Consider the following 16,258-nt stretch of genomic DNA (forward strand, 5'->3'; position numbering starts at 1 on the left):
ATTTAGGGTGGTTGCTAGGGAGTTGCTAGCCAGTTGCTAGGGTTTTCAGGGTGGTTGCTAAGGTATTATGGGGGGTTGCTAGGGTGTTGCTAGGGTGTTCTGGGTGGTTGCTATGGTGTTGCTAGGCGGTTGCTAAGGTGTTCTGGGTGGTTGCTAGGGTGTTGCTAGGCAGTTGCTAGGGTATTCTGGGTGGTTGCTAGAGAGTTGCTAGGCGGTTGCTAGGGTATTCTAGGTGGTTACTATGGTGTTGCTAGGCGGTTGCTAGGGCGTTGCTAGGCAGTTGCTATGGTATTCTGGGTGGTTGCTATGGTGTTGCTAAGTGGTTGCTAGGGTATTGTGTGTGGTTGCTAGGCGGTTGCTAAGCAGTTGCTAGGGTGTTCTGGGTGGTTGCCTGGCAGTTGTTATGGTATTCTGGGTGGATGCTAGGGCGTTGCTAGGCAGTTGCTAGGGTGTTCTGGGTGGTTGCTAGGCAGTTGCGAGGTGTTCTGGGTGGTTGCCTGGCAGTTGTTATGGTATTCTGGGTGGATGCTAGGGCGTTGCTAGGCAGTTGCTAGGGTGTTCTGGGTGGTTGCTAGGCAGTTGCGAGGTGTTCTGGGTGGTTGCTAGGCAGTTGCTAGGGTGTTCTGAGTGGTTGCTGGGGTATTTTTGGTGGTTACTAGAGCGTTTCTAGATGTTGTTATGGTGTTCAGGGTGGTTGCTAAGATATTTTTGTTAGTTGCTATGGTGTTACTAGGTGATTGGTAGTTGTCAAAGATGGTTACTATGGAGTTTTTATAGAGTTCTTAAAATCTTTAATAACGAGTGCCTTCAGTACGGCACTCGGCCTGCGGCCTCGTGCCTATGGCCAAATAAGCACAAGCATGGAGCAATATCGCAAGGCTACGAGTGTGATATTGCTTTAAAAAATCCCCAATTTTTTTTTTAACATTATTTATTGGTTTAGGGTGGTTGCTAGGGAGCTCTTAGTGGTTGCTAGGGTGCTGTAACTGGCTGCTAGGGTGTGGCTATGAAGATTTTAGGCCATTACTTATTGGTTGCTTGATAATATAAATCCTCTGAGGGAGAGAGAGAGGGAGAGACGCAGGGGTGTCAGGCCCTTTGGAGTGGTGTGTGTGTGTGTGTGTGTGTGTGTGTGTGTGTGTGTGTGTGTGTGTGTGTGTGTGTGTGTGTACTTGTATTTCTTACTTTGTGGGTCCCAGTCACCGGGAGCACACCAACGGTATGGGGTCCAACAACGTTGTGGGGCCCAAAATGGTGGGCCCCACACCGATTTCAACGTAAACTGCCTCAGTAGCCTCTGCTGATATGCCTCATGCTTTTTTTTCACTTTCCCCACAAGGTAATAAAAACCAGTTTTGAGTGTGTAAGTGTGTATGCTCTCTATCGCCCCTGTAGCTGGGAACGTGGTATTGCAGCAGATACACACTCCCGGATGTGTGTGTGGCTTTAGCCAATGAGAAAGGCCCACGGAGAGGGAGGGAGGAGCCGTGTAGTTTTATTGGATGCGCCCACGCACTCACGCACTGACGCACTGACGCACACTGTTTCTGGGTTGTAATCTTTAATTCCTCATGTTTTGACTCTGTTTCAACGGAAGAAACACTTCATGTAGACTAAGCAATAATTTGCTGTAATCCTATAGTATTTAACTAAACATTTGATATAGTTTCATGTGTATTTCTAGTCGTGTGAACAGAATAATGCTTAATGAAGTAACGTTAAGGTTTTAATCAGATGGCTAACATTAGCTGCTAAAAGCCCACGGACACGGTCAAGGACGGCATTTTAAACCGGAAGTTCCACGCGCTTCGACTCTGAACACACTCTCTTCATGTGAGAAAGAGGTAAGTGAAGTTATTTGACTTTGTACATGATATTCGTTTCAATTCTTACTCAATTTCGTAGCGCAACTAACGTTAAATGATAGTTAATGATGTAGCATTTTATTCAGATCGATAGATGATAATGTTATGAGCTGGTGATGCTATTTATAGATCGATAGCTGATAATGGCGGCTGCGTAAGAAGCATTTTATTGCATTACATGATAATTTGACTCCGTTTGCTTTATAGTTTTGCAAAAATCCACTAATGTATTGGTTTGACGCTTATATTTTAATTGAGCAGACATGATTGCAGATCGTGTGCAGCTGACAGACTAACTTAACTGTTTATTGATCTATCTTACAATATTTACAATATGCCTGAATAATCTAATTATCGTTTCTGTTTTATATCTGTTGTCTGGCCTGTGCAAGCTACATTTAGATCTTAAACCACTGAATATTAACGTTACATTACTTGAAATTGTTTGATTTAATTATTTTTTTTGTTTCCCCATGATAATGTAATTGATTTTTATTGTGTATGTAATTATTTTCAGCACCATAATGTTGAAAAGGAAGACGAGGATAAGGCCTGTTGATGATGCCAGGACACACATTCTGTCTTTTAGGGACAAACCTGGGTTTACGGAATGATTTATCGATAGTAACAAAGGTATGGGACAGCATATTACACATTAATTTCTTAGTACTGATCGTTTGCATACGCTTACATGATAATCCATGTCTTTGTAGTTGGAAAATGATAAATTAGCATTGGTTTTGTAAAAGTGTCCACATTGTGTGTTAATAACCTGAATCATTAGGGGTGGAACAGTACACAGAAGTCACGATTCGGTTCAGACATTACGGTTCGGTAGGAGTTCGGTACAATGGAGGGAAAAGCAAAACAAAAATGCAGAAATTTTTTATTGTGCATGTCTGAGGCTGTACCATAGTGTCATACGGTCTCTCCCCTGAGCTAGCTGCAACAGCCTGCCCTGAAGTGTGTAAAGTAAGATGTAAACAAGACAATCAGCTATAAAACTGAAAATAAAGCATCTCTTATTTATGCGAGGGCGCGTGGCAAAAATGTCGTCATTGCGGTGTTGGCGGTCGTGCGCGTTGGGTGTGCAATAGGGCTGCAACTAACGATTATTTTGATAATCGATTAATCGGACGATTATTTTTTCGATTAATCGATTAATCGGATAGGTTTTTTAAATTCAATTTGATTTTTGTTTATAACTAAATAAAACCCTAAATCAGGGTATTTATGTGTAAAAGTGTACTTTAAAAAGTGCAAAAGCCACACATTGAGTTTTACTAATATAATCTTTAATTTTTACATTTTAAACCCCAAACACAAAAGTTTGTCCAGTTTTTAAACAGTAAAACTTCTTTAAATATCCAAAATATAAATAAACAAAACAAAATATTGAGTTGCGCTGCTCATATAAACTTCACATTATGAAATTAGGACACAAACATGTTTGTAATAAGATATTAAGCAGCAGATTTTGAATTCCAATGTAGAATGCGATCTGTTATTTCTTGATAACAGACCGCTGCGAAGTATAACACACCAGAAAAACAGAGCGTTGCTATGGACGCAGGATTCTAACCGTAGAGACGGAACGGAGTATTTTCTTTAGCGGAAGCAATACAATCATTTTTAAATCAATAAACTCCTTTTTAAATCAATATTTTGTGTAAAATTATTGATTTATTTGGTGGGTAGCCATGTAATAAGCGGGATTATCCCTTACATAGTAGTAGACAAATGCTATAAAAAGAGAGCGGAATGGAGGTACGCAGCTGACAACAGGCTTGATTAAAAGTACAGGAAAAATGATGTATTACTGCACAAGCATTCGCTGAAAACCACTGACTACAGTGACTAAAAAACAATATTTTACTGCTGCTGTTATTAACTGCCTTTATATTTAGTGCTTCACTTTGTAAATACCATTTAATTTAACCTATTTATGCGGTAGCGCTATTTTAATCCATCACTTATGTTGCGAGCGAACTGATTGCGCAACCTGATGCTCGATACAAAATAGATCTAGTGTGACTGTCCCGAAGTTAGTAAACAAAGCTGTTTACACTGTAGTATTGAATTAAACTAGACTATACCATTTTCACATCATCATATAATGAGAATATACAGTTTTTGCTTGCCGTGCTGATGTTTCTCTCCGATTACTCTCTGCCATTTCGCGTGACTGCGTTGTCATGAAAGGGACGTCATCAGTAACGCTCCCCGTGACGTGAGCAGACCAACTAATCGACAATGACATTCGTTGACAACGATTTTCATAATCGATTATTATCGATTAGTTGTTGCAGCCCTAGTGTGCAAGGCCACATTTCGCGTAGGGCTATCACGATAACTGCAATATTGTATTACCGCTCTACTGACAAGCCAACCGCAGAGGAATTCAAGTAACCACAGCAACCGCGATATTTGCGTTTTCTTTTTTCATAAGGCTACACCCTTCTTGATTTGAACTTTGTGCATGTGTATTGAATGTTAAATAAGTTAATAATGATAATAAGACATGGTGATCATGGTTTTATCGTGGTGATTTGTACAGAGGCTTCGTGGAGTTGCACTTAAGCCTAAACGGACAGTGAATGAGAGAGATCGACTGAGCGCGTGCGATTACCTGCGTCTGTCTTTGAGGTCAAGTCATATTCGTGAAAAGGTTGCCGTGTCCAAGGAAAGTTAAATATTTGTCCTGTCATCCTTTGAACGTTTAAAATAAAGGGTATTTACCATGAATGGCATCAGCGACATCGCTGGTCAGCATCCACAGCGCGAGGAACTCGCGGTCGCGGGAAACAAAACTCAGTGAGTCACGCATTGAATCAATGCCATTTATCTCTATGAAGCTTCAGCATTTCCCATGCGACGCATTGCTGGTCAGCTGAGCCTTGAAAAGTGGAGCTCAAAGTTAAAAATAATTAACCTTGTTTCATTACTATCTTTTAATGAATCAATCAGCGTTTTTGAACGTGTTGTTGAATGAATGGTTTAATGACTCACTCAACGACAGTCCGTTGCCGTAACAACTGCGCGCTGAGTGACAGGCTTTCAATGCGCAGAGACGCTTTTTAGTTTCGGTTTGTTGTTTACTTAAAATGTTCTCGCTTTTGTGCATACTGACCACATCGTGACACTTATTTATATAGCAACAAATACATCTAAATAAATTAATAAATGCGGTAAAACCGCATATCGCGCTATTGGCCCACTGAAAATTACCGCAAGGGAAAATCCTTCACCGCGACAGCCCTAATTTTGCGTGGCGGTGTGCAGTGCACGGTTTTTTAGTGTGCACGGCTCCGCATCCGAAGACGCACAACTTCGAGCCGAATCTGGCCAAGCATGTACATCTCACAGCACCGGCAGCCAGTTCTTGCATCTAAATGAGTTGCTTAATGTACATTAACAAAATAGCAGACATAAGCCCTTTAAATAAAAATAAATAGCCATGTTTTATAAAAAGGTTCACAAAACTAAATACAAATGTTTAGAAATTATGTAAGATAACGTTAATTTAGTTGTAGGTTACGTTCTCATATCCATTTTCTTCTAATGTCACGGAATAATCTGGTTTCCTGCTTTACACGATTCTTTTGTAGTGTGGTTTTGGTGTACTAAAGGTGTTGTTGTAGGCTACTAAAATAAACATTCACTAGTGTACCTTATTTCTCACCGCTGATTCCTGATGGACAGTTACACCGAGTCGCACCCTGTCATTTCAAAGAATAGTACACCGGCGAACGCAAAGTATAAATGCCTCGTCCATTTGGGGAGGCGCGCGCGCGCGGTCAGCGGAGGCTCGCGAAAGTATAAACAAACCTAGCCTAAGGCGGGGCTACAGATTAGGTGTCCCTAAAGAACCTGCGTATCTAACAGTAGTTCTGCATTACATTAATTCATTTGAACGCGAGTTTTATTTATTTTTATACTGTGTATTCTGTGTGTAAATTCATGCACCGAACCATGACACCCGTACCGATTTGGTTCTAGGGATGCACCGATCCACATTTTTTCACTTCCGATCTGATCCCGATACCTGAATTTGGATATCGGCCGATACCGATACTATTCCGATACCAGAGCTGTGTTTGCTTTAATATTATTATTATTATTATTATTATTATTATCATTATTGTTTATTTTATATGATGCTGAAATAAACTTCTCTCAACAGGCAAGTGTGATATGTACGTATACGCATGTATGTCCCAAAAGGCAACTTGAGAAGTATAAGGTCAGAAAAGGAAGTCAGAAAAACAGGAAATCCTGTTAACAGGAAAAATCCCATTCTGAAAACAAATATACAACTGTAAGGGTTTCAAATTGATTGTCATGTCAATATTTATTACATTCCCAAAATGTCAAATACTTGAGTCTTGAAATATAAGAAAAGTGCAAGTGTAATGTTAAACATCTTACACACACACTATCTAAAGGGTGATCCTCGTTCCGATGCGGTAACTCTCTCGATGAATGCTCGATCAACATCAGCCATCTTGCAAACAGACAAGCGGATTTCGCCTCAGACGTAGGGTTGGGTATCGTTTTAATTTTAACCATTCCGGTTCTGCTTATCGAATCCGGTTCTTAACGATTCTTGGTTTCAATTTCAATATTTATTGGAGAGAAAAAAGAGAGCAAATACTTGTAAAAATTCTACCTTTTATTCTTGTCACATTTAGGCTATTACCAGTAAAACTGTGACAATGCAAAGTATTTATATTTATAATACTTTAAGGAATTATCATGAAAAGCAAAAACATGAACATAAAATATGTAACAGAAGTAAAGACGTTACATCATCAGATGTAGAATCAGCAATTCTTTTGAAGAAAAATCAGCATGTCTGCCTTCTCTGGAACGAGAATCATTCATTCAAAAGATTCGTTCAGAAATGGTGAATCATCCATTAACTAAACAAGTATTTATGGAGTATCAAACAAGTATTCATTCAAAAAAATACATTTAATAGACTCGACTCGTATTAATTGTCTGACGCTGTCTTGCTCTGCGGTGTTTCCAGTGTGAAGTATTTCCACACAGCGGACATGTTGGCTAACCGCAAACTGCGGAATGGATTTCCTGAGCGGGGGCGTGTCTCATAACGCTGTGTCTCATTGAGCTGCGCCTCCGTTCGGGAAATCCAAATCCAAAGCTAGCAGACTAGCTGGCGGGAATCACTTTTGGAGTCATTTCAGCAGACAACGTTAAAGTGCAGACATGACTCATGGATATCGGATATCTCCGCAGGTTGGATCGGGAAAATCCGATGCGTGAATTACGCTGGTATCGGTCCCGATACCGATACTGGATCGGATCGGCCCCATCCCTAAATACGAATACATGTACCGCTCCACCCCTATGAATCATAGCTCCAACTTCTGTTGATTATCAGGATGTCTGCCAATCTTTAAGTTTTTAATTTGTTAATGTACAAATAATGCCTTAATTAGCATTTCAATGTCTTAAATCAAAGTTTCAAAGATCTTAAAATGCTAAATTGCAATGAACCATGACAGGCAGCCCTCTGTGTGCACACAATCGAAGCGTGTGTACTGAAAAGTCTTCTGTCAGCGCTAGGGCTGAACGATTAATTGCATTTACGATAATATCGCGATATGATGAAACGCGATTTAACCGCAAAAGCTGCGATTAAACTTTGGTCACGTGACACGCGTCAGCAGTAAAGCAGTCTGCACTACGCCTACGGAGGAAGCATCAACTTGGCACGCTACACATAGACCTGGCATAGGCTACAGGAAAGAACAGTTTGTGTTTAATTTATGTGATATTGTGTTATAGATTCTCTCCAACGATTTTGTATCTATTCAGATAATTCAGAATAGAGTCTGATCTTAGTTTTAAACACAGATAGCCTACGTGATGACGCTGCGTGTGCTTTATAAACAACAATATTCTGCTTGCTTCTAATTCCTCTGTCTCACACACACGCACACACGACACCACTCGAACCTTCCGAAAAATAATCTTTCATAAAGTTCGGAGAAGTTGAAGCGAATTACAAGGACATTCGCGGGCTGCATTGCACAAGATGCGCTATAAGATACGCATCACGCGTGCTTTGCTTGATGTTACTCTTGTAGTCTCGCCCGCCGGCGCCGGTATTTTCCTTACAAATGCTCTACGAAGGCATCATATGTCTTTTGGAATACAGTTGGCTTATATATTAAAAATATGAAAATCACTGACAGAAGCTGCTTTCAGTTTCAAATACTCACGCGCGCTTTGCGAAGAGCGCTTGAGCATGCGGCTGTGAGCGACTCCGTCTACGTGGTGAAATGTACTTGCATCTCAAAATGCTTTTATGACGCGAAATTAATGTAAACGCAGTTAAGTTATTTTAACAGACAGGACAAACCACATCTTATATTTCAAAAGAGATGAAAACGTTCAGACAGCCTACCCTTAAATACTGAAAGCACTCATTGTTTATTGCTTGTAATGTTTTTAATGTTTTTATTTGATTTGCTTTTATGTTTTGGAGCTATATTAGTTAAAATTCTTAACATATAGTTGTATTATTTAGTTTTTTTTAATGTGTATTTCTTTTTAAAAGTACTTATAATTATAAATATTTTAAGTTTTATAAAAAAAAAAGATTCCCATCCTATTTTACAGTGATGTATTGCTTGTTTTTGTTGAAATAATAGAAAAGATAAAGAGCTTAAAAATAATCGCATATTAAATCGCAATCGCAATATTGGTAAAAATAATCGCAATTAGATTATTTTCCAAAATCGTTCAGCCCTAGTCAGCGCTCAAGCATCCGCTTCAGTTCTTCTGCGCTTTACCCATTAAATACACACATTCATCTTAAATGTATGTAAAAAATGATTATCTATGCATAGCTATGTGATCTCATATATGCATGATCTGTTTCTTAGAACTTTTTGTCTGATTTCCAGGAGCCAAAGCAGCAGACTTCTGTTCTAGAGACCAAAACATCCCTAACAGATCACTCTTCCCATGATGCCTCCATCAAATATGCTTTTGTCACGCAGGTAAAGGAATAATGTCGACTCTGTCATCACAATCTATTCTAGTCTTGCCCTCATGCTGCATGTCAAGCGCTCACACACACACATTTCTAGTCTAGGCCTTATGGGGCCCTCCCCTCAAATGAATGAATTCACAGTTAAGCTCACACACACACACCATTCCAGTCTAGGCCTTATGGGGCCCTCACACACACACACACACATTTCTAGTCTAGGCCTTATGGGGCCCTCCCCTCAAATGAATGAATTCAGTTAAGCTCACACACACACACATTTCCAGTCTAGGCCATATGGGGCCCTGACGTATGGATCTCACTCTTAGTGATTTTACATCATTGGGACAACACCTGTCAATATTTAAAGTAGTGTAATTGCAGGTGTAATTCAACACTGATCAAGCTGCTGCATGTTCAGAATGAGTATTTTGGATGTAATGCATTGCAACATCTTATTTGTTGCTGTGACACTTGCTGTTACCTCTAGAAAAGACAAATGTATGCTCTTATATTTCAGCTGTGCTAGATGAGAAACTGTTTTCACATGAGCTAACTTTTGTTACCTTTGGTTTCTGTTGTTTTTTGTCTGATTTCCAGGAGCCAAAGCAACAGACTTCTGTTATAGAGACCAAAACATCCCTAACAGATCACTCTTCCCATGATGCCTCCAACAAAGATGCTGTCGTCACGCAGGTAAAGGAGTAATGTTGACTGTCATCACAATCTATTCTAGTCTTGCCCTCATGCTGCATGTCAAGCGCTCACACACACACACGTTTCCAGTCTAGGCCTTATGGGGCCCTTCCCTCAAATGAATGAATTCACAGTTAAGCTCACACACACACACATTTCCAGTCTAGGCCTTATGGGGCCCCCCCACACACACACACATTTCCAGTCTAGGCCATATGGGGCCCTGACGTATGGATCTCACTCTTAGTGATTTTACATCATTGGGACAACACCTGTCAATATTTAAAGTAGTGTAATTGCAGGTGTAATTCAACACTGATCAAGCTGCTGCATGTTCAGAATGAGTATTTTGGATGTAATGCATTGCAACATATTATTTGTTGCTGTGACACTTGCTGTTACCTCTAGAAAAGACAAATGTATGCTCTTATATTTCAGCTGTGCTAGATGAGAAACTGTTTTCACATGAGCTAACTTTTGTTACCTTTGGTTTCTGTTGTTTTTTGTCTGATTTCCAGGAGCCAAAGCAACAGACTTCTGTTATAGAGACCAAAACATCCCTAACAGATCACTCTTCCCATGATGCCTCCAACAAAGATGCTGTCGTCACGCAGGTAAAGGAGTAATGTTGACTGTCATCCCAATCTATTCTAGTCTTGCCCTCATGCTGCATGTCAAGCACTCACACACACGTTTCCAGTCTAGGCCTTATGGGGCCCTTCCCTCAAATGAATGAATTCACAGTTAAGCTCACACACACACACATTTCCAGTCTAGGCCTTATGGGGCCCCCCCACACACACACACACATTTCCAGTCTAGGCCATATGGGGCCCTGACGTATGGATCTCACTCTTAGTGATTTTACATCATTGGGACAACACCTGTCAATATTTAAAGTAGTGTAATTGCAGGTGTAATTCAACACTGATCAAGCTGCTGCATGTTCAGAATGAGTATTTTGGATGTAATGCATTGCAACATATTATTTGTTGCTGTGACACTTGCTGTTACCTCTAGAAAAGACAAATGTATGCTCTTATATTTCAGCTGTGCTAGATGAGAAACTGTTTTCACATGAGCTAACTTTTGTTACCTTTGGTTTCTGTTGTTTTTTGTCTGATTTCCAGGAGCCAAAGCAACAGATTTCTGTTATAGAGACCAAAACATCCCTAACAGATCACTCTTCCCATGATGCCTCCAACAAAGATGCTGTCGTCACGCAGGTAAAGGAGTAATGTCGACTGTCATCACAATCTATTCTAGTCTTGCCCTCATGCTGCATGTCAAGCGCTCACACACACACACGTTTCCAGTCTAGGCCTTATGGGGCCCTTCCCTCAAATGAATGAATTCACAGTTAAGCTCACACACACACAATTCCAGTCTAGGCCTTATGGGGCCCCCCCACACACACACACATTTCCAGTCTAGGCCTTATGGGGCCCTGACGTATGGATCTCACTCTTAGTGATTTTACATCATTGGGACAACACCTGTCAATATTTAAAGTAGTGTAATTGCAGGTGTAATTCAACACTGATCAAGCTGCTGCATGTTCAGAATGAGTATTTTGGATGGAATGCATTGCAACAACTTATTTGTTGCTGTGACACTTGCTGTTACCTCTAGAAAACATGAGTGTATGCTCTTATATTTCAGCTGTGCTAGATGAGAAACTGTTTTCACATGAGCTAACTTTTGTTAACTTTGGTTTCTGTTGTTTTTTTTGTCTAATTTCCAGGAGCCAAAGCAGCAGACTTCTGTTCTAGAGACCAAAACATCCCTAACAGATCACTCTTCCCATGATGCCTCCAACAAAGATGCTGTCGTCACGCAGGTAAAGTAGTAATGTCGACTCTGTCATCACAATCTATTCTAGTCTTGCCCTCATGCTCTACATGTCAAGCGCTCACACACACACATTTCTAGCCTAGGCCTTATGGGGCCCTCACACGCATTTCTAGTATAGGCCTTATGGGGCCCTGCCCTCAAACGAATGAATTCACAGTTAAGCTCACACACATACCATTCCAGTCTAGGCCTTATGGGGCCCCCACATACACACACATTTCCAGTCTAGGCCTTATGGGGCCCCCACATACACACACATTTCCAGTCTAGGCCTTATGGGGCCCTCCCCTCAAACGAATGAATTCACAGTTAAGCTCACACACACCATTCCAGTCTAGGCCTTATGGGGCCCCCACATACACACACATTTCCAGTCTAGGCCTTATGGGGCCCTCACGTATGGATCTCACTCTTAGTGATTTTACATCATTGGGACAACACCTGTCAATATTTAAACTAGTGTAATTGCAGGTGTAATTCAACACTGATCAAGCTGCTGCATGTTCAGAATGAGTATTTTGGATGGAATGCATTGCAACATCGTATTTGTTGCTGTGACACTTGCTGTTACCTCTAGAAAAGATGAGTGTATGCTCTTACTGTCTATATGGAGCATCGGCAAGATAAGATATGTCAATGATGCTTAGGATCTGTTGCGTACCAGCTACTTCATCATTGTCTTATCAGTCATTTCTCCTTAAGGCCCGATATACTTCAAGCGAAATCGAATAACGAACTGTGACGTCATTCAACAAAATCAGGCCATAACAAAGTTTGTTTTGGGATTTCAAAGCGAACTTTCCAGAAAAGTTTGCTCGGGCTGGTAAACACCATCGTACTACCGTTGGTCCGTGGCGATTGCGTAATAGGTAGGTGTGCGTGGTAGGGATGGACTCTGAGTACTCGCAAATGACAGCGACGATCAATCATGAAAACGATGATCGCGATGTGACTAGTATTAAGTCTTTTTTTTTTTTCTCTAAGGAAAGTTAAAAAGCACAGCATTGTCCATCTATAAATCGTTCTCTTTTAGAACAGTAGATAGTATTTGATAAGTAATAGAATATAATTGAATAGAACAGAGTAGAAATTTTTGACCTCAACATACTGAAGAAGAGGGCAGGTTTTATTGTTATAGTCATTTTGTATACTCTTGACAGATTGCAGTTTCAGTTTTACAACTCATTCATATTCTATTACTTGCCGTTTTAGAGACTGTTGACATGGATGGGTGTTCACAAGAAAAATTTGGTTATGAAAGATATCTCAATTAAATTAGACAATTAAATGTAGATGTTATTGCACAATATTTATGGGATTCCACATATTTGGTTGTTGCATTAATATAACCTTTTAGTTAATTTATAGTTGACATGTTTTAGACATGCTGCCTGTTGCATGTGGGGAATGTTTGACATTGTTTCCAGTTAATTGTGTGGTACAGTAAGCTACACCACAGGTATAGTAGACGATCCAAAGGTAGACGATCTCCTCAACGTTCTCATCCCATTGCTTCAGGGCTATTGCCACTGTAATGTGTTCTGTAAGTTGCTTTGGGGAGAAAGTATCTGCCAAGGGCATACATTTAAATTGTGCTCCCAGTGTGAGTGCAAGTATGATTAAACCCGGCTCTCTCTACCACTGTATTGTAGAATTATGGAACCATGTGAAATTTGTTCAATTCGATTTGTTTATTTGTATAGCGCTTTTCACAATACATATCATCTGCAAGACTCGTGCCGTATACTGAATATTTATAAACTTGTACTGTTGATCATTGCTCTTGGTCACCATGACACAAATGTTATGCATGATAGATCCTAATCCAGTCAGTGTTGCTTACATTTTGATTTATCTTTCTTTAATAAACTTTTTTTTTTCTTTGCACTCAGATGACTTTATTCCAGAAGCACAGGAGACTGAAGTTGAGGACAGTGTGACATCCACACAAGAACCTACTTCCACGCTGCATTCCCAATACCAGAGAAAGTCGGCAAAAAAGAGAGGTGAGCTTAGAAATGTTAAGTAGATTGATTGTCCCGTTCGTCTTGAAGACACAAGCTTTATTCTGAATTATATTATTTGATCAAATCTTTACTCTTGATCACTGTACATTGATAGCTGTCACAATAGGTATGTTTACACAGTCTAATATTCTGATTATATTTGGTTTACAACCTCAAACAGAATTATTGAGCGTAAGGTTTAAAGGGATACTTTACCCCAAAATTTTTATTGTCATTTACTCACCTTCATGTTGTTCCAAACCTGTATGAGTTTTTCTTCTGCTGAACACAGAAGACATTTTAAAGAATGGGGGTAACCAGACAATTGATGGCACCACTGACTTCTATAGTATTTTTTTCCTAATTTGAACGTCAGTGGTGCCGTCAACTCTCTGGTTACCCACATTCTTTAAAATGTCTTCTGTGTTCAGAAGAAAGAAACTCATACAGGTTTGGAACAACATGTGGGTGAGTAAATGATGACAGAATTTTTGGGTTAAACATTTTCATTATATGATCAAAAGGAAAATTGTACTATGTAAATGTATAACACTTTGCTTAGATTTCATTCTAAAAGTGTGGGATGCACAAAGGGAAGATTTTGCGTTCGCACAAAAGTTTTAATACATTCATCTGCATATAATTTCCATATGCATATTCCCATCGATGTGAGACTGCCATGTTTAACAGGACAATACGTAAAATATGAGATGCGGACTGTAAAAGTCATTGCTAATAATCCTTGTCTTGTTTTTAAAATAAAAATGTCCATAAAACAAAGTACATTTGCCAAAATTGTATAAAGTACTTTAAGTAGACGGTCTACTAATGCTGTAATGAGAGTTAGTTGACATGTAGGTGCATTGTTACTCAGTTAACAGAATGTCTAAAGGGGACCATCAAAATAAAGTGCTACCACACATTTTACTGGATTGCACTGCTTTATTATTATTATTATTATTATTATTAGTCAAAAGTTTTATTCAGAAACAAACTAAAAGTGTATTTTTAGTCTCTGAACCAAGTCAATATGGCAATGAATGGCCTGTGTGATCAATCCAATAGTCTTTCAGTTCAGATTAAGGTTTAAAAATCCTAAACTTAAGACATTAACCTAAACTTAATAACATGTTATTTTTTTGTATACTTGGGTAAAGAAACTGCTGCCAAAAGAAGCTGGACAACAGATGAATGTGCGGCAGTAGAAAGGCACCTAAGGAAATTCATTGTGAGGAGCCAAGTTCCAGGGAAAAAGGACTGTCAGCGCTGCGTTGATGCAGAAGCTCAAGCTTTAGGAAATCGAGACTGGAAGGCGGTCAAATACTTCATCAAAAATCGTATTTCTGCCATAAGAAGGAAAGTACGGGGAAATACAGGTATCTCAACGTATTGGATGCCTTCCCACTAGCATTCACATCGGGACATGTGTTCTAAGTGTTTTCAACAAAGTTGACATTTAGTTTTTCATTGTATTATCCTCTTAAAGGGTTAGTTGTCATTTACTCTCCTTTGTTATTCCAAACCCATAAGAAATTTGTTCATCTTTGGAACACAGATGAAAATATTTTGAATGAAACGAGATATTTCTGTCCCTCCATTGTTCATCCTAAACTTCAACCTCACCCTAAACTTTCAAGCTTCAGAACATTTATAAAGTAGTAGTAATCCATGTGGTTTAATACCAATTTTATGAAGTTAGGTGAATGCACTTTCACTTAATCCACTTACTTAACATTATACAACAATTACAATAACAGTGAACTGGACTTTGCATTGATGCAGCACACACAATTATACACATTTTCTGGTTAATAGGGATTCTGTTCAATGATTCAATGAGTTGTGAAACTGCAATCTGTCAAGATTATACAAAATGACTACATAAATAGCTGAATAGACTAAAATTGTCTAGTTAGTCACATTATAACAATAAAACCTGCCCTCTTCTTCAGTATGTTGAGGTCAAATACTTCTACTCTGTTCTATTCAATTCTATTCTATTACTTATCAAATACTATCTACTATTCTAAAAGAGAACGATTTATAAATGGACAATGCTGTGCTTTTTAACTTTCCTTAATAATAAAAAAGACTTCTATATCAATACCAGTCACATCAAGCTGAATTTCATCCAGATTCTTCCCCTTGTATTCTCCTAGCCGTCCCTGTTCTGTAGTCTTGAGATTCAGAACAGTCGACAGAGTAGCAATGTGTTTCCTAAGTTTTGTTGAGGTTAGCGCTTTGGGATGTTTGATATCATCACATTCATTCACAAACTGCCTAATGCAATCGGAACCCCTCAAGTAATGGACAGAGAGCGGCAATGCAAACAAGTATCCGTTTTCACTCAGTACTCCACATTCTTCTCGCTTTTCAGAGTATCGAGCGATTCTCTCATGACCGGGGTAAGGAGAACAGGAACTTTCCTCCCTCTCTTTCCTACTATGGCAATCCGAACAAAATGTTTGCAAAGCTTCTGCTCCAGTGCTGTAAGTGCTAGGTTAACATCTTCGTGTGTTTCTGATGTATCCTTCTGCTCTGCGTCGGTTGAAGAGGATAACTTGCGCCAGGGTCACTTTAGCAACGTCCTTCCAGTTCAAGGGAGAAGGCTCTTCTTGCAGGGCATTCAATTGCTTCTGCTGTTTCTCAGACAAATAGCAATGCAGTCTGTGGACATCCTGTGTGAATGGTAGAATCTGAGGAGAATTCCACTTGGTCTGGTTAAGCTGAGTTAGCGCTTGACTTGCAATGTCAAATTTCCTACTTTCTTGGTATAGCAGTGCACATTCCTCAGCATCTTTGGCAGTCTGTTGATC

General features: G+C 39.6%; 1 long non-coding RNA gene across 10 annotated transcripts in view; it reads left to right on the forward strand.

The window, feature by feature from the left end:
• The first annotated feature begins 1,112 nt into the window (after positions 1-1,112).
• Positions 1,113-16,258, forward strand: part of LOC309510409 — a 30,701-nt gene continuing 15,555 nt past the window's right edge. For 5 of the 10 annotated variants that reach the window (XR_014210351.1, XR_014210352.1, XR_014210353.1 and 2 more), the window contains exons 1-2: positions 1,113-2,498; positions 8,801-11,554. This is a non-coding gene — a long non-coding RNA (uncharacterized lncRNA). Of the gene's footprint in view, positions 2,499-8,800; positions 13,443-14,599; positions 14,738-16,258 lie in introns of those variants that run through there. The other 5 variants (XR_014210359.1, XR_014210360.1, XR_014210356.1 and 2 more) reach the window with 5 other exon arrangements.

This window comes from Leuciscus leuciscus (genome assembly GCF_965113295.1).
Source record: "Leuciscus leuciscus genome assembly, chromosome: 12".
Lineage (NCBI taxonomy): Eukaryota > Metazoa > Chordata > Actinopteri > Cypriniformes > Leuciscidae > Leuciscus > Leuciscus leuciscus.